Source organism: Lagopus muta, chromosome 4 (genome assembly GCF_023343835.1).
Source record: "Lagopus muta isolate bLagMut1 chromosome 4, bLagMut1 primary, whole genome shotgun sequence".
Taxonomy (NCBI): Eukaryota; Metazoa; Chordata; class Aves; order Galliformes; family Phasianidae; genus Lagopus; species Lagopus muta.
Window position 1 is genome coordinate 48,135,612 of NC_064436.1, and position 20,446 is coordinate 48,156,057.

Genomic DNA, 20,446 nt, shown 5'->3' on the forward strand with positions numbered 1-20,446 from the left:
GCCTTGTCTGTGGCTCATTTGCAGTATAATCGCATTTTGGCATCATCACTGAATGGTAATGGATATTGATCAGTTTTTTTAGAAGTGGAATAACAGCTTCAATTTAATGACTATGTAATAACATTATAATGGCCAAGGCTGTGAGCAGAACATGTTCATTATTTCACAAGCCATACAAGGCAGCATTAGAGCCCTTAATGTATTCTCTGTATGATTTAATTGTGCATGAGGTTGTACTTTTATATGTGAAACAATAAAAGCACACAGAGGATTACAGACTTTTAAAATGTAAATTATGTACAACTTACACATATACAGGTGATCACATTTCCATTTTTATGTTAACAAACCTGTTTGCTTTTAAATAAACTTGGAAAATTTCATTTCTCTTCTAAGGTAAAGGGTACCATAAAAGTTGTCCTAACAGGAGCAAAAGTGGCTGTGTTCTTTCAGCTGACGCGAGTGTGTCCAGACAAAAGCAAGCTAAAAATTGGATTAATAAGAACTGGAGAGAGTTATCTGATATGTTTAGCTGTGATTTATGAATTTAGCAGATCAGAGATTATGACAAGAAGTACATCTTCTATTTTCAGTACAGCAGTACACCAAGCTCCATTAATTACACTGAAGTTGTTATACAAGGTATATTTGTGTGGCTTTTTTTTTACTTCTAAACATGTATTTCTTTCTACTTCTAAGTAACATCCTCTCATCCTCTCCTTGTTGTAAGTCTTGAATCCACTTGCCTTAGTATTTTTAACTCTGAAAAATGCCATCATTTATAATAAGGCTTCAACTTTGATTTGATTTTTGAAGCGCGATAAATTAGAATTTCATTGAAATTGAGACTGTCTACTTTCTTTTGCACAAATTTACACTTCAGAAAATGTTTCCATCCAACATTAGAAAAGAAACAAAATTGTCTGATTGCTTGAAATAATCACAAATAAACAATTGTGAATTTAAAGCCAATATTCTGATTTCTATCACGTATGTATTTCTAAATGAAACAAAATATTAATTTTCAAAATGCATATACAAATCTCATCTTCCCAAAATATCAAAATGCTACTATGCAGTATTCTTGAAAGAAAATTTGTTTAAGTAGATCTGTGAAAACCTTTTATGTCAATATAATTTCATTTTTAGGACGCTGACCTGAAAAGAAGATGCTAAGAAAATTCAATAGTTAATTAAGCAAAAATAGTTTAATCTTGATTTGCTCAAATGTTTAAGGAAACATACAGTTTTCTGGGAATCATATTCTTATGTGTATTCATGAAATTTGTGAGGACGCTTTTATCAAGTTTGTGTTTCAAGCATTTAAACTTCGTAAAGCTCTCAGTAGAACATAGTTTTTATTCTAGTTTCAGTCAAAACTATATTAATAGCACAGAATTCTTCTGGTTGTTAGTGAGTAATAGGCACACACTTGGGCAAGAGCCACTGCCTTTATGGCAGGGTGGAGCCAGGACAGGTGTCCTGAATTAGACCCAGGGCTATTCCATACCAGGTGACAAGCAGAAGTCCATAAAGCTGTGAGGAGGAGGGCAGGTATTGGTTTGTAGGTTGTTTGTCCAAAGGCAGGTGAATTGCTAGCTGGGCATTGGATGGTAAGTAATTTTGTTGTGGATCGTTATTATCTCATTTTTATTTCTGTTTCTCCTTTGCTGCCTTTTAAATAGGTTTTATCTTATTATCAGTGTTCTAGTGTATTACTAATTCTCCCCCTCATCCCACTTGGGTGGTAAATATATGCTTGTGTGGGACAAGTTGTACAATTATTTCTTTTCCCCTTATTATTTTTATTATTCATCATATCCATAGAATTCCATGTAATACTTCTTACCATGTGCTGTAGAGTACCTATATATTACTCTGTCAAAGCCCATCACTTCATTGAAAAGTGGAGCATAAGATCTCAATCAAGTCCGATGTAACTGTGCTAGGTATTCCATCTCCAGCAAAATTAGTTTGGCATATACAATTGTCTCTCTAGACATCTCCAGTGCACAGGAACTTTCTACCAGTGCAAGTTAAGTTACTTTCTTATTGTTTTCCTATCAGTACACTGTCTATGGCTTAAATCTTTCCCAGAGACTTTAAGTTTCCGTAGGATTTAATGTCTAATGGAGCATTTAGCTACAACATTTTTGCATGCTGTTATGTTTTTCATTTCATTGTGTTCCTGGTTCCACATGTGGCTCACAGTCTCTTTGAGAGCTAACTGTATGAAAGTGATACAGTTTATTTAGGCATACCAGGCTAACTTAAGCTAGTATGTCCAATTATGGCTTCAAAATAGCTTTAAGGAGGTAAAGCACTAGTATTCCTAATGCACAGATAATATAACTACATATACAAGCATTGATTTCAATAACTTAAGTAGAAAATTGCAGTTTATATGTAAGCAATTTCAGCAGATGAAAATATTGTCTTTAAGCTATACATCTTTACAGTAAAAACAGAGCTTCTATGAACTCACTTTTCATGTTTAAAGATATGATTTAATATTAGCCACCCTAACAAAATGAAATTAATTTTCCTTATTAAATAACTTGCTAATATCTGCCTGGCATAACTAAATACCAGCCAGTATACACTTTCAGTCATTCCTGTTTCTGCTGTCAATGAGGTAGTAGCTCATTTAAGCAGGCTGCGCAGTCAGTCTTAAATGTGTTCAGCATCCCTTTATAATTAACTCTAGGAACCTCACTTTTGCATCCTGATCAGTTCATGCTTTAATTTCACACACTGATGAGCACTGTGTGAACAAATGCAAGAGGATTCTAAAACTAGGTAGGGAGACTTTTGCAGGATAAGAAAGCCTCTGCTTAACTCCAAGGAAGCACCACAGCTTCACTGCAGCTAAAAATCTTGTGTCTGCCAGGTTAAACCAACAGCTCACATGCAACTGAAAGAATTTCAGTACTTTTTCTGTAATTTTTGTTTGTTGATGGGTTATGAAGTCCAAGAACAATCATATAATCACTGACTTATTAAATTGGCTTTGATGGAGATGGTGACTGCTTTCTGCCCCTGATACTCTTGTTTAATATGATACATACGACCTTCTCATCCTCTGGTGGTTGTAGGTTTTTATTGCCTAGCTATACTTAAGCTATGTAACTGTGTGGGTGTATGGGAGGTCCTGCCAGGTCCTGCCACAGGGGTACGTGCATTCACCAACGTATTGTCACAATCTAGTGGCGCGTGACCTGGCTGATTGGACAAAACCTGATGATGTTAACCTATATCATTATATTGATGATCTCCTGCTGACATCCGACTCACTGGAGGCAGTAGAACAGGCGGCAAATTCATTAACTGCCTATTTACAACAGAGGGGATGGGCTATAAATCCCCCAAAGGTGCAAGGTCCAGGCCTGTCCATAAAATTGCTGGGGGTGGTTTGGTCAGGAAAGACCAAAGTGCTACCCAGTGCTGTCATAGATAAGGTTCGGGCGTTCCCAGTCCCTACAACATCAAAGTAGCTGCAAGAGTTTCTAGGTATATTGGGTTACTGGCGTTCCTTTATACCTCACCTAGCACAGCTGCTAAGGCCACTATACAGACTCACAAAAAAGGGGCAGCTATGGGACTGGAGGAAAACCGAACAGGATGCTTTCCAACAAGCAAAACTGGCAGTTAAACAAGCCCAGGCATTGGGTATATTCGATCCTACCCTCCCAGCTGAGTTGGACGTTTGTGTTACTCGAGACTGCTTTGGTTGGGGCCTGTGGCAACGCCAGAGCTCTGTTCGGACCCCCATTGGTTTCTGGTCTCAGGTTTGGCACGGAGCAGAAGAAAGATCAGGCTCAGTAGTCCCTCCAGTAATAGGTACATGGCCTACTGATATTGTGGTCAACACTCCGATCTTTATCACTAAAGGGACCCCCATCATGTCCCTGTGGCAGATCAGGACACCTCCTTTGGTGCCTGATATCGTTATGCACCGCAGACATCTGGCCAGAAGGTGTGGTACAGGCGGCCAGGACGTGCCCCAGTACAGGCGGAAGTGTTGACCCAGGATAGAAATGCGGCCTGTATCTTGCCCTGGAGAGCAGACCTTCCCCTCCTGGTACCTCTGAAACATCTGTATTACTCCCCGTGAGTCTGTGAGCCTTCAGGACCACTGGAAGGAACAAAATGCCATCAAGCGTTCCAGTGTTGCTGTCAGATCACGTACAACACCCGGTGATGGTCTGCATGGGACTGCTGGAACATAGAACGAACCTGCACCTCAGGACCTCATGCCTCCAGTCACATCATCGAGCACTGGCCCATAGAAGAATATGGACATCCACTGATCATCACTCGTATTGAATTGTACCAACACACGTCACAATAAAATTGTATAAGCGTCACGATATACCGGATCTCTGTGTTAGGGAAAGCTTACCCTTTAGTTAACCTGATCATTGGTTCACGCCGTGAAGGGGTGGAGAGTATGGGAACTACTGAGTCACGGCCTGAACCTCTGATTGATCACCTGAGACGAGCCATGAGCCAGCCAGAGGAGCACAGGTGAAGGCAATTCACCTGTGCTGCCGGAAGGGGTGGAGCCTGGCTCCCCCCCTCCTAGACCTATTTAAGAGCTGGCTACCAGTGGGGAAGGATCTCATCTGGAGATCCCTCCTTCTGGTGTTTTGTGGGTGAGCCCAGCGTAAGGGTAAGCCTTCCATTTATTCTCTTTTGTTATCATAGTCTATTTCGCCTAACTCTCTTGTTTATTTGTGATTGTAACATCTTAATATCCATTGACTATACAGTGGGAACAGGTTATGAGTACTATTAAGCCAATTATAAACCACTGATCAGCACTATGACTGACCTGTGGCATTTTATATTTAACGCATTTATTACATCTTAATATAATATTGTAGACTAAAGTGAAGGCTACAGCTCTTACCTTCCTGCTTAGCTCTGCTGATCCCTTGTTCTATGAACAACAGAACCATCTGAATTCAGAATGATCAGTTACATGGTTGAATGAGTAGCCAAGCCCTTACCTTCATTGCACAGCAGTAATTTATCTTCCAAGCAACCAAGCAACACAAAAATTTTTTTATGAATAAAATGCATATAGGACAAAATTCTAAGCAGAAAGTGGTTCCAGGAATGACTTGTTTTGGAGAAAATATTCAGTCTTTGCAAGCATAGTTTTCATTTTGAAATTAATAATTTGTTACATTTTATTTGATATGAATTAAAAACTACATGTAATACAAGGAATTATGTATTTGTATACATAAAATAAATAAATAAAAATAGAAAATAAAAAATAGAAAATAAATGTAGCAAATAGGGATGAAATCTGTCACTAGGAATACGAAAACTCTACCACCATGAGCCTTGTATTTTGAATATTTTATTTTGACTTCTTATATAAATAATTAGACAAAAATGTATCCAGACTGGTTCTCTCTCTGGTTCAGTTCCTAGTTTTCATTTCTGGAAAACAAGTACTCACCATCACTCATTTATTTTGGACAAAACATATGGTTTCAGCAACACAGTTCTTGAAATCACTCTCAGCATCTGAACTGAGATGCACATAGATCTCAAAATACGTTAATTCTGTGTTTATTATACAGCATAATGGGACCAGCGTTGAATAAAAGAGTAACTTCATGCAGAACTTTCCACTGGAGCACGTTGCTTCCAACCCTGGGATGTGCTGGGAGGCCCGGAGGAGGACATTTAATTATTTTTTACATCGTGCACTTCAACTTGAACTCCACTAAGCCCAATAGAAAATATTTTATTTTTGTAAGGAGAGGACCTTAGGATTCTTTATCACTTTAGAAGTTTTGAAAATGTTATGAATGATCTCGTTTGTTTGTTTGTTTGTTTTTCCTACTCAGACAAGGAGTTAGACACAGTGACTTTCCAATGTTGTGTGTCATCTTTTGTAGTTTTGAGTGGGAATTTTATTTACAGTTGTAAATGTGCAGATCTCAGTCACCCTTTTTCAAACAAGTCCTTACTCCTTAGTAATATTTTCTTTACAGTTTTCTGCATAAAGATTCTTTTTATTTCTTTTTGTTTCCTGATCTGTTTTTCTCCCTTCTCAAAATAATGCATTTTTTCTCTTTAAAGCAATAACAAAACTGAGTTGTCTTAATCAGTAGCTGACAAATAGGTTCATAACCACAAGAACCTACTGTAGTTAATATGTTTTCCAATATTTATTCATCTTAACATCTAAAGTGAATCTTCTGGTTTTCTAAGAATAGCGAAGTTCTGTTTTTGTTGTATCTACTGTAGGGAATCAAACTATCATTTTTAAGTCAGTAGAAAATTATATATCAGGATCTTGTGTACCCTTTGCTCATGTCTGTGAATATTTCCTCATTCAGATTATCTTTAGCATTGCAGTGTTACTGTTTGTATGAAATATCTATATTAAAGCATGAGACATCATTAATCATATCATCCATTATATACCATGCATAATCTAATGACTCTTCACTTTGCATTTTTCAGACAGTTTGAAGGAGTATCAAATACAAATTGATTGTAACTGCCGAGAAGTAGACATTAATAATTGTGAGGTAAGCTCCTGTGTGTAGAAGTGTTTCCCTCTGCTCTCTGCTTTCAGCAAAATGTTATTTAGATTCTCTTTTTATATACTTTTATAATTGTCTGTTGCACTTGGAATAAGGTATACCTACCAAGCAGCTGTGAGTTTCTTATATGTTTAACCATCTTCACTATTGTGAAACCAGTTGTTACACTTCCAAAGATGTTCAGAAGTCAGCATTTCTTTTATGCTTTCCATTGCTTACAACAGTAATGGAAGTACAAGAAAATCATAACAGATAAGCAACAGATTTCTAATAACAAGCAAGCTCAGAGGTTAAGTCTAGAGCTGCTGGAATCACATGCTACTGCAACAGTAGTCAAAAATGGAACACATTCTGAATATGCTACTACATTTCTCATGTTATGCCACAAGAACCACAGAGCACCAACTTTTTTTTTTTTTCTTGTGTGTCCAAGCATTTGGTATTTCTTTATCACATAACAAACTGATCAGTTAAGTAGCTGAGGATGAACAGAGTATACTTTTGTACTACGTGATATCATACAAGGTCTGGAAAACTTGAAAGATTCTGTAGTCGTACTATGGAGTTGACTCCTTTTGTTCTTTTTTTATGTGGATAGAAGCAAAACTTAGATTTCAATGAGCCTGCACATTCACTCTTTAAAAAAAAAAAAAAATCACAACCAGAATACTGGAAGCAACCCAGGGCTATGATGCAACGTTCAAGCACTGTGAACATTCTTTTTTTCCAAGTATTTTAAAGTTGTATGGAACATTGTCAGCTGTTTGTCACTTTTGAATGATGAGAAACAGTTGGATCTAATTCTGTAAACTGTTCTCAAGCATCCAAATATGCTTCTGTAGGCAATGAAGTGATCACCAAAATATTTGATTTTTTTTCTGATCCTGACAAAAGTTTTTGGAGTTAGTAGCAAGTGAATAGAAAACTATGAAGAGCTGATATATTTCACTTCTGAACTTGTGAAGCTTTGAAACAGTCAAATGGCTGAATGGAAATATTGCGACAGACTTTATTGCATACTGACTGAATCTAATAGGATTATATGACTTCAAGGTTATTTGGGCATTGCAACCTGAAATATCATTATTTTTAATGTTATTTTAAAGGTGTTTTGAGGGAGAACAGGACATTATGAAGAACTTTTAAATGGTTAATTAGGGGTAGGGGAGGAAAAAAAACTTTTCTTTTTATCAAAACCTCCAAAATGACTTTTTTTTTTTTTTTTGCAAAGAATAGCAGTAATGTACAACAAATGGATTGAATGACACCCTTGCAGCCCCACATTATTTTTTAACAGCACATTTTAGATCTTCATTACTACTTGTATTGGCTGTGAATGTGCCTATGATTGTTTGACAGCTGCGATGAGGATATAATCTGAGATTTAACCATGGAGGCTGCATGAGCATCTCTAATGAAAGTGAAGCAAGAGTCCAAAAACACTGGACTTGGTATTTCAATTGGCAACAAGGGAATAATAGTTTCAATAAAGAACAGGTTACATCCTGTGCAGAGTGATGCCTTGTGAGCATGTATACTACATAAAAAGGAATGCAGCAAATTATTTTAATAGATTTGAGAGTGTTTTGATACTTCACAATTTTAAGGAGGAAAAGTTCAATTTTTCAGTAACTAATCCAAAATTTATATATGTTGAAATAGTCTCTCTAAACTGGTGGCACTTGCCAAGTGAAGGCATTGTTATAATTTTTGCTCAGGATTTATAATCTCATTCTTCTGTTTTGATGGGTTCTTCATTCTGACTCCTTCTCACATTATTCATTTCTTTATCACCTCTTAATGAAGATGTGGGACATGTTGCATGATTTATGAGCTAGAATTCAATTAAATAGTATAATTCACAGCAGAAAAATTCCGAGCTTGTTTTTCCTTTTTCTGTTGGAAAATACAGAGTTCTCAAAACTTCAAAGGTTTCATTTCTCCAGCACTTGGTTTTCTAACATAATATCAACATTTCTTTTAAAAACAGTTATTTTTGCAAAAAAAAAAAAAAAAAAAAAAAAAAAAAAAAAAAGCGCTGGTTAATCTGATTGAGTTTAATAGGAGTGAAATGTTTATGACCTGATATGACTATTAAGTATCATGCTTGCTTCCTTAGTTTGTGATGGAAGAGAAATAATTTCATTTTCTTATGTAACAGAAAATCTATTTTTTTTTTTATTTAGTTCTTCCATTTTGAGTTTTTCCCCAGTGAAACAAAGCTGCCAGAGAAATCTATGAAATTTATTTTACATGCAGAACATGAGCTAAAAGTGGCTCTGAATATCTATTGAGATAGTTCTCCACTTCATAATACAGAGTGAAGTTCAATTTATGAATATTTATGAAATTTAAAACTGCTGGTTTTATACGTTCTTATTCATGAATTCCAAAATATATTTTTAAAAAGTTAAGATCAGTGATGGATCTCAGCTCATTGTGTTTAGGTGTCTTTCCTTCTACTCTTGTGCTTACAACACTCAGCAGCCCCCTTTCTCAGTCCTAGTGCTATAAAGCTGACAGAGAGCCACAATCACTTATTTTCTGCTTTCTCAGATGAACAAAGAGAACAGAAAGATGAATTGTGCCTGTAATTGCAGCACTTAGTTCCTTTGGTAGCAGTAAAGGGGCGGAAAAAAAAGCAATGAAGCCTCCCTTGATACACAAGTACTGCACTGTGCCTACTCGGTGGTGTCCCAATCATAAGTGAAGCCAAAGTGGACCAATATTTTCTCTTAAAATAGCTAATAGACGCTCATCTCAGACATCAGGTGATCATCTTGGAAAAGAATTGGAAACAGAAAAGTTAACTTTGTTCTCGTGAGGTACATATGTATATAGTGAGAACACAGACAAATTGGATGCATTTTGATTCAGCAATGTTTATTTTTCTCTAATGCAAAGTTTGAATGTGAGTGGTCTAATTATTGTGTTTCTCAGTCTTTTAGAAACTTTTTAGACACTGAATAATTTGGTTACTTTACCAAAAGGCAAGTAAATGTGACAACAAACCTAGAAAAATATCGTTGTCACTCATAGAAGAGCACGAGAGGGGCTCCCACAGTAGCTGTTATGTATGTACACTCCTTTTATAACCTTAATTATATCACCACTGGAAATTCAGTTGCTGTGTATCTAAACTCATTTGCACACGTTGTTTTTTTCTTTGGGGTGGAGGGAATATAACTACATCTATAAAACTAAAACAGTGAAATTTGTCATGACAGTGTTTATTTTGTTTTAAAATTGACTTTCAACAAGCAATCCAATATCTAGTAAAAGGCTCCAGTCAGGACGGGTTATAATGTCATGAAACAGTGCCTTTGTTAATAGCTGCGAATATTGTCTTTCCAAGTACTTATGGCTGCTGAAAAGCTTGTTAGTGGGGGCGGAAATGAGCTGCAAATGAGCATATACATATCCTAGTGAAGTAGTTCAACAACTGTTCCTATTTTAACTGAAAGAAAAATGTCAGCAAAAGAAAAAGTGCCGAAAAACTTCTTCAACCCTGGTGGATTATGATCTCTAGAATAGTTTCCTGACGTTGATGCAAGCTAGATCTTTGAATCCTGTTTAAAAAAAAAAAAAAAAAAAGTTGAAGAAGAATATAATAAATATGGGAAAGGTTTGAGACCCCTTAATTTAAGTCATTGGGTGTTGGTAGCCATAAAACAAGTCTGTACTGAATGGAGAACCCCAAGAAAGGACAAATTTAGCAGTCCTATTCAGTGGCTCTTTCTAGTCCTTTTTCCTACAAGGAGCAGTTGAACTGCACAAGCATTTCAAGCATGGTGAAGCAGAAGGAAATTTGGATGAATGTAAGAGTAGGTATGGAGAATGCAATGAGAGCACAAGTAAAGATAACAGTTGTTTAGAAGTACGTCATTTTTCAGTGGGAAATATTTCCTTTTTTTTTTTTTCCTGGCTTGTCTTTGTTATCCTTCTCCTATACTAAATATTGAACAATTTGCCTCAAGCATCAGATATTTAACTATCAGATAAGTAGTAGAAATATAAAATATAACACAAAATGTTATGTTTCTGCCACATGATTTTTTTCCTTTCTATGTAAAGACTTGTATATTGACTGTGAACTATGAAAATCTTAGGTATAGCTGTAGCTAAAATGTTTTCAAAGCTCACACTAGCAGAAATTATAGTAGAAAAGTGGTAATCTCTTGTAAAGCTGCAGAAATCCTTCCACAGAAATTATTTGGAAAACAAAGCCTCCTTAATGGTTCTGTGTCTTCCCAGAGCATGAATGTGAGCAGTATTTTATTTATGCTTGAATGGCTACCTAAAAATAAGAAATGCAAATGTTTGCATTTGTAAATGTTAATATGACAAGATAGGGAACTCTTATCTTGATGTTTACAATGTAATGGAAGGGACAGAAATGAGTGGCTTCAGAAGCAGAGCGAGACACAGAATCAACATGTAGCAAATCTATAAGGAGATCATGAAGAATGTGGAAGTTAAGAAGGTAGATTTAATTTTCTTTCATGATAATATAATTACATGTTCTTACAGATTACTTGGTAAAATGCTCAGTAGGGCAAGGAATAATTGCTGTGTAAACTATGCTGGCTTTATTTCTTCTGTAATGTCTACAGTAATCATCATATAATTACATTGCCACTACCTGAAATTTACTGTGCAATCTAATGACAAGACCTACCATGAAATGTGGTTTGGAGGAAGAGGAGTATGGTAACAGGGATCTATAACTTTAACCATTACCCAAGTAACAATTCAATACATCAGTACAGTTCTGAATAAATTTTTTTCAGAATGGTACATGTACAAACCAGAAAGAAAAATAAAATGTTTTTAAGGAGCTTGAATTTTAGATTCAGCATATTTACTTCAATTTTGCTTTAGGCCATGTCTGAGCTTGGACAAACTCACACTTTTTCACTGAAATAATTCCACTGCAGTAAAGTGCAGGAGTTAGGGATATTGTCCCCTTGGAGTCTTCCCAGTGCCAGGAAGACAGCGGAATGAGCCTCTTTAAACTAAAACTGAGAAGTCTGATGAACTAGGACGTCTAAAGGTGTTTATTTTCTCCACTGACTGTTAAATAAACCTAGGGTGGTTGTAATTTTAACATAAACACTTCTGTTAATTGCATGAAATTAGGTACGTTGCAGTCAGGTCTGAATTAAAAAGCCAAATAGATTGAAAGTAAATTAACCAGAAGCTTGCCTAAAATGATGAGGCTCTGATAGGAAGATCTCTTGTGTATGTCACATCTTTGTAAAACAATCTGCATCCCACCTCTACGCGATAGAGGCTCAATATAAACTCAATATAAAAAATATAAAATACTCAACATAAGCATAATTTTCATTGCCTTCATGCATTTTATATTTGACTACAACACTAAAATAATTAACTGTAAGCTTATCTTATATCTGAAAACAAGGAAAATGAGATAAGAAAATGTTACAGTACTAACCATATATATATTTCAATAAATTTGAGGTAGGATTATTTCTTCTGACTATATGAGAAATGTGTCAACGTATAAGGAAGATAGCTATAGAGATCAAAATACACCCTAAACAATTGAAGTACATCAATGTTATTGGAGATGAATTTGTATCTTGCAGGCTAGTTACCAGAAAGCAGAAGTCTTTGCCCCTTCAAAAATTCAAATGACTTTGAGAGAAGTCAAGTGAAAATCCATTATTGAACTGGGTTGTTAGATCTTTGTTTCAATAAATATTTAATGAAAAGCTGTGTCCTAAACAAAAAAGGACAAATATTTATGCTTTCCAAAATGTATAGAAAAATGTGTTCACTGGCATATGTACTTCAGCTTCATGGAGCCTTGAATTAATTTATAGATATATTTACATGAATATCACATACAATATTTGTTCCCTTGTTACATGCCCCTTTTCTAGAGGTATTCAAGGCCAAGCTGGATGGGGCTTTGAGCAACCTGGTTTAGTAGGAAGTGTCCCTGTCTACAGCAGGGAGATTGGGACTAGATGATCTTGAAAGTCCTGTCCAACCCAAAACATTATATGACACGCTTTCTTGGGAAAGAACAGGGCAGGCCTTATCTTACTTCTCTCATTCTCTAGAATAAGAATACTTCTGTTGTGGGAATACAATCTGAAAAGAGTTTTGATCTAGTAGTGGAAGAATAAAAAAATAAAAAATTAAAAAAAATATATGTTACTGATCCCTCAGAAAACTTATATAAAATAGTTGTAAACTGATGTTTTAAATTAATGTATATATCTTCCCATTCTAACTAGGTAATATTGATGTATTAGAGTTAATAAATATGACAATTGACAAAGCATCAAATTCCAGCTTTGTAGGTTTTTGTACAATGATATAATCCTTCTGTGCAGTCTTTTTTCGTCTTGTACACCTAAAGGTTTTCTATTATCAAACCTTCATTACCTTTTGCATTGAAAAGGCCTCACTGCAGGGAAATTTTTATTTTGTTAATTTTTATAAACCACCCTGTTTGCATGATTCAGGAAGTTACAGATGGTAATTTGCTGCACCTGTACAGAGAATATCTGTTTTAATTGCACTAATGTTTTGCAAGCAGTTCTGACTTGTATAAGTAAAGAATTTCATTTTGAAGGATGATTTTACTTTTACAGCTTTATCAATATTTTTAGCATGGTACAGCCAACATATGTCTGCCCTTATGTGAGTCAGACTAGTCCTCACTATCTATCCTCCCTTCAGGCTGAGGTGATATAAAAGAGAAGCACAAGGAGCCTATTTCTGGTTGGGTTTCAGAGCTACCTTTCATCATGCTTTAATGTGCATTCCCAGAAGACCACTGGGAAACAAGTTTAGCTTCTTGCAGTATGTTCTTCTTGTTCAATATACGCTTTCTTCCCAGAACATATCTAATATATGTCATTTTACTTCTGCAGTCACCTTACGTAGGGGGGGTTTATTCACACACTGCCAGCTCTACTGCAATGACCTTTCCTGGTTCTTCCTCCTGGAATAGGATGCAGAGCTAAATCAGAGAGATTTTTGTGTGACTTGCTTGGAGAATTCAGATGTCAGCACAATGGTGATACCTTTTCTGATAGATGCTCTCTAAGGTTGCTAGTCAGCAAAGCTAGAACATGCTTTTTCAAAGAATGGGACTATGCCTTCACTTCAAAGAATAGAGCAGGATCACACCAACTCTGAAACCAAGGATAATCAAGATAATTCTGAATTTTAATGCTTAATACTCAGCCCCAGTAGTAGTTAGAGTACATGGAAACCTCTTTGAGTTTTATCTCTGTGTTATCTCCTGTTAAAGTCAGGTGTGCTTCATGGAAAATTACAAAAGCAATTCAGGAACTCTTTCCTCTGGGCTTCTTGCTGCAAACAAAAGTATATTTTGAATTATTCATGGAATTTTGAACAATGGTTTCATAACCACCAGCTATCAAACCCAGAATTCATTTGTGCAAGACAAAAGGCTTAGCTTTAACTTTAGCTTTGCCAGTCAGGACTGTATGTCTAGCACAGTGGAGACCTGATAATTGAGTGACATCCTTCCACAATTCAATATTAAATTCTAAAATGGATTAGCAGTTGCTAGTAAGGAATATTCTGATTTCCCTTTCACTGACTAAAATAATGCCTTTGGTGATACCACTAGCAGGATTGCTCTGCTCTTATTAATGTGCTCTGGCGCTAAGCTTAGAGTGTTCTTCTTAGGCACAATTTAACTTCCTTGCTTTTCACTGAAGGAGAAGTTATTCATTTTTAGCATCAGTATGCATTAATGAGAGAGGTATCAGTAGAACACCGTGCCAAAAGACAGCAGTTTGAATGATTTATCCTTAAACATAGCCATTGCAGAAATTCATCTACAGTATACAGGGAGAGAATGTGGATACAAGACAAAGTCCTGTCTCTTTATCCCACTCAAGTTGAGATATGAACCAACTTGTGATGGCAGCTATATATTTCCAAAACAACTTAGAAAAATCCATTGTGTTCAACTGTAAAAAAAAAAAAAAAAAAAAAAAAAAAAAAAAAAAAAAAAAGTGGTACCACTTTGGTTAGCCATATTTTGACTGGTAGTTCAGGTACAACATCTGTGTAATCTCTCATTCCAGTTAGAATGAATCATGAAATCATGGAGTGTTCAATTGAATCTCTATTCCTCTATCAGAGTTTGGAAGGGCCTCATAAGGACCATTAAGTCCATCTCCTGGCTCTGCAATTTCATGTTAGCTAATACTAAATGCTGCAAACAGACGTGCACGACTATTTATTGGCTTTTATAGGACATATTCAGTGACCAGAAACATTCTAAGTATCAAGTACTGCCAGTACTTCAAATTTTTCTGCTAGCATCAATTGGATGGAAGAAAAATAGGGACTACATTGTTTTCAAGTAAAGTTACTACAGCTAAGATTATGTTGTATTTAGAGAATTTGATAAAGTGAAAAAGGATATTTACAACTAATGTCTAATGATAATGTATGATTTTATAGAGGTTTCTTTGTTATAGAAATCAAATTTCATCCAATGTGACTTGAAGTAAAAAAACCGCTCCATGTTTTCTTTAGACATATTTGCTAATTTTAATTCACCAGTAAGGAAAGAAAAATTGAGAGCATCCCTTCTTAAACTGATAATGGCATTGTTTTCCAGGAAAAGAAGGTACAAAACTGAAAGAATTGACAAAACAATTGCTTTTCATGTCTGCAATTTTCCTAATTTCAATTTTACTCTCTTCCTTCCCCAAAAATAAAAAAACTAAATGTTAGTGTTAGAAAATATTAAATATCTAAGTGAATCTTTTCTCTTCATAGTGAGAATGTGAGTCATGGTGGGGGGGAGAATTCCCACATCCTGTTGAAATAAGGTATTGTAGTACAAATTCTATCATAAGAAGTTACTGTGAAGTGATTTCTCTCTTTCTAAGCATACTTCTGAATAACATTTTTATGCTGTCTGTAACTCGAAGACTTTCAGATACAATGCTGAGCTGCACAAGCAAAATCCTGGTGTCACAGCAGTTAACAGATACCATTAACTTCAGTAAGGTATAGACTTGGTCACATGCTAGATAAAAATAAACCCAGATGACCGGTTTCTCTTTGGATGTCCTCAGACGAATTCAAGTACATGATGAACGTATTTTTATACACTTTGCTTTCTTTGGATATGTTCTTTCTTCTTGGGAGAAGTCCAGGAGGTTCTTTGAGTTTCAAATAACATGCAAGAAACTATAGCTGCTGCCCATACTAAGGGAAGTAGGAAAAAAAAATCAAAAATTTGTGGTAAGAGGTTCCTCAAAATATAATCTTGTATACCGCAATATATAAGAGATGAAGGAACAGCTCAGTACAGAATAAGTTACAACATTTTAAAATGTAACACCAATAATTTATCTCAGGGGTTTTGCATCAAAAAAGAATGCATTTAAACCAAGTAAGCAGGCAATGTGTTAGATTCAGAACTCTATTTTTGTGTTTCTATCCTCTTTAGGACTGGGACAGGGCTTTTGTGGAGTTTTTAGAAAGATTGTCCCAAATCCAAAAAGATGCTTAAAAAAAAAAAAATTTTTTTTTTAAATTGCAGAATGGCCAAGGTTGGAAGGGACCTCAAGGATCATGAATCTCCAACCCCCCTACCACAGGCAGGGCCACCAACTTCCCCATTTAATACTAGACCAGGCTTTCCAGGGCCCCATCACCTGGCCTTGAACACCTCCACAGTGTTCAAAGCTAAATATGGGTATATCTGCCTCACTCTGTCTTAGAAGTTTTTATTTTCATATAGATAATATTCACTGAAACTTGGACAGAAGTTCCATGTTCTTACCAGAGGAACTTCATTCCTTGTTAGATTTGATACTTTTATCCAGTAATCTTCCAATGAAAGACAGAAACAGAAATGCATCTCCCTTAGCTTTATCTACCAAAAAAATTCTCATCTAAGATAGCTATCCATTATCTAACAACTATGTTCCCTCAGTCAATGGAGACAGATCTTGTATATCTGTCTTCACAACCTGAACAATTTCCTGACTCAAGCTCACCTCCTTCCACTGTCTTCAAGAGAACTATATAACTAGCACAGATAGGTTATTAACTTTCAGATAGTCAAAATGAGGTTTAATAAATCCGACTCTTCACAAATAAATATGAAGTGACTCTGAGATACAAACTGAATTTGATTAAAAAAAAAAAAGATTGTAAATTCAAAACAATGAGATATTCTGTAGAAATAGCATTGCTTTGATAAAAAGATAATAAAGTAGTTTTTACTAAACTCCTCAAAACAGAAAAGAATGAGTCAAGGATGTAAAAGAAAATACTGAGTCAGGATGGATTCGTGTTATGCCTTGCTGATGAATATTTGATTATTCTTGTGGGTCCCTTCCAACTCAGGATATTCTATGGTTTGTACAACAGAGTGCATTTAAACCAAGTAAGCAGGCAATGTGTTAGATTCAGAACCAATGCAAGAAGCATTGGACCAAGAAGACTGTGTGGTTTTCGTTTTGTGTATGGCTAATTAAAGGATGCAACAGCTATAACAAACAAACTGCTCAGTGTGCATGTAGATAAAATCTTTTTGCTTTTTAAGTCCCTATTAAAACGTTTTTATATGATGTATGTATGTGCTATAGATCCTAATAACTTTTATTTCTTCATCTTTGTTTATGGTCTGCAAAGGAAATAACTGTTTGTACAGTTCAAAGCTTCTTCACTACTTTTGAAGTTATGACAGCACTGTTTCTAAGAAAAGCTGTGATGTAGGCAGCTGTCCCCCAGGTCTAAAAGTAAATTAATGAAAAAAAAATCAGAGATACAAAATGGTGCTTTCAGCAATAGTGCTTTTCGGTTTTCCTTTATGTTATGTCATCTGGTGTGGGAGGGAAAGAAAAGTCACTTGTACTTTGAAGTGGTAGCATGTTCTAAAGCAGTTATTAAGGTAATTCATATCTCTTCTTAGGAAACTAAATCAGAGGTCCCCATTCATTGAGGTGTTCTATGAAGCCAGGATGCTTTTCATACCCCAGGCCTGTGTAAGAAACCTGCAGGGCTGGAGTCTGGCAAAGAAAAACTATTAACTGAAGACCTTTGGGGTTGAAAACATGAAACATTTTTCCACTAAAGATATTATAGTTTTTCAGCTTTTTAAAAAAAGACCTTACAGCTAATCTAGCTTTCAGAAGGATACCTTACATAAAATTATTTACAACTAAGAATAGTATTTTCTTTAGCTTCTTTTAGTTTGCAGTTTAAAAGTTATGATTTAACTTTCACTTTTAAATTACTAAGACATACTATCTTTTCACGTTATATTACAAGTGCATGAGCACATTCTTTTAATTTTCTTAAGTTTGCACACACTTTCATAACATGTTAGTACCTGTCACATACATTCATTTTTAATCTTACTAGGGAATTTTAATGTCTCCTTCTATGGCATAAGCATCCCCTTAGTCACTTCACAAATTATTATAAGCATTGTTTTTGTGAAATTTATTGAGAAATTATTTCTCCTACGATGAGCATATCATTTTTCTTCTCTTTATTTCCTTTACTTGTCAGGTCGAAGAAAGTAGGAAACACGTATTAATTCTTCTGATCAATTGTAGCTAATTACTGTATTGCACTACTTTAGCTGATAGTGTAATTTAGCTTAAATATAAAACTACATGAAAATAAGCTCAGTAGCATCATATTTTTGTACCCTCTGTAAGGGCAGTTTTTGGCTAAGATTTCCTGGAAAGGATATAAAGATCTGAGGAGCTCTAATGCTCTGAGCTTTGGTTGAGTGCTCTCTCCCATAGATTCTGCTTTGAATTTCTGTAAGTTATGGGAGTGGGGGAGCTTTATGGAATTCCTTGGTATGTCAGTGGTATATCTGTATATAGTAATTATGGATTTTTCTTTAACATCTTTGTCCAGTGAATTTTGGTTCACCTGTTAGAAACTAGAAATCTACATTTTCCAGTGCTTAGATACTTATCATAAGAAGTAATTATGTGATTTATTTATATTTGTTTATTTTTGCTTTGGGAATTACCTTCTCATTTCATTTGATGGCCTGTTACTACTGAATTAGAGAAGACAGTGAATATCTGATCAGATTCTCTCTCATTCTATTCACCCTCTTTATATAACTTAATGATTTAAAGAACTGTCTCATATCTTCCCTTTTATTTGTTTCTTTTTCAGGACACTCCCAAGTCTATCAATGTACTTCTCATAACAAAGTCATCTTATAATTTAAATCATCCTTGATGTCCTTTACAGGAAATGTTACCATCTTACTAATTTTTTACATTAATATGTAGAAAGCAAATATTAAATCGGATCTTCTGATGTCATTGGTGCATTAATACACTGAGGATTATAGAGTATAATACAAGATTTGTTTGTTTTTTTATACATTTAACTTTCCATTTTCTTCTTAAGGCACATTTCAGCCTCCATTACATGAGGATCAAAATATGTTGCTGTACTTTTTTGCAAATCGCACTTTCCAGACATTAAATACTAAAAAAGTGAGCATTCATTAATGAAATTATGTATTATGCATGCTACAAAATCAAACACATTGGAGGAAAAATGAAAAATGTAAACTCTACTGTGGGAGGGGGGTGGAGGGGAGCAAGTAATCCAAGACTGATGACCAAAAAAGGTAACAGTTCAAAGGTGGGTTTCCTATTGCATTTGTGTTACATTTAGGTATCCTAAGTACCTCTGCTTAACGTACTAATTCATCCATATCGTCTTTATTTAAATATTATTTCAAGGAACTAGAGGAGAGTGAAGTTCTAGTAATAAAGATATTTTTACCTGTATTAAATAGTTTACTGTTGATGAAGAGCAATCTAATTAGGAGGAATTAGAATCCAAGACTTCTTAGGGCTACAGTTTTCTTTCCATGATATAAGTACATTTTGTGGATCTATTTGGTGTGTGAAGTCCTCAAGCTTCTGTTCTAGATTCAAAACTTCCTTTGTGTTGTTTTGAATCTACCTTTTAAACTACTCTGTCAAGTGAATCTGCAATTTGACAATGCAATAAACTAGTGCTTCTGGTTGCCAGTAAGAATGCAGGTACAATTTCTGATTTGGATCTATTACGACTTGAGCGCTACCAGAGATAACCCCCCCCCCCCCCCCCCTAAAAAAAAAAGCCCAACCTCAAAACAAAAAAAAAAAAAAAAAGCATAGGTCAGATATCATTTTAGAGGATTAAACTGTCAAATGTAATATTTCATTTGAGCTGGAATGGGATGCATCATTTGTTTGTATTTTTTAAATGGTTTTAGAATTCCAAATACAGTTTGTAATGAAATGGAATCTGTAAATGTAATCACATGATCAACAACAACTGACTATTTTGTACCTTTGTGTATCCAGTGGAAAATGGAATTTCAATTATTATGCTTGGCATCTTATTAAAATTTTCTGTTCCAATACACTTTTTTCAATCTTTCTGTCCTAAAACTCTGAAGAGAAAATTTTTCTTCTGAACACTTGTTTTATTCTTGACAGGATAGAATTCACTTATAAATTCTTATAAAACTTATACTCTCTTACATTAAATTACTACATCGTTATAAGTTACCTTCTTATTTTTATGATCAACTTCCTATTTAGAAGAAAGTTTGTATCTTTCAAATATATTTGCCCGATAACTTACACTTGTTTGGCAATTTAGCACTATCAATTACAATTTTTGAGTCACTGAACAACTGTAAGTTCCGAAAATACGAATTTCAGAAGAAGCAAAAGGGCATTATTGCAGGCTGATAATTGATATAATTAGTTCTTTTCTTCAGTTATTCTGTTTTCTGGACACATATTTTAAATCAAATCTCATACAAAGTATGCTATGAAAAAATAAAATAC

The 20,446-nt window shown here is 35.1% G+C and overlaps 1 long non-coding RNA gene across 1 annotated transcript; it reads left to right on the forward strand.

Annotated features, from left to right (window-relative positions):
• Window positions 1-1,553: 1,553 nt before the first annotated feature.
• LOC125692389 (uncharacterized) lies at window positions 1,554-19,064 on the forward strand. The gene is made up of 3 exons (XR_007376634.1): window positions 1,554-1,613; window positions 6,490-6,557; window positions 18,762-19,064. It is a non-coding gene; the product is annotated as an uncharacterized LOC125692389 (long non-coding RNA).
• The last annotated feature ends 1,382 nt before the right edge of the window (window positions 19,065-20,446 follow it).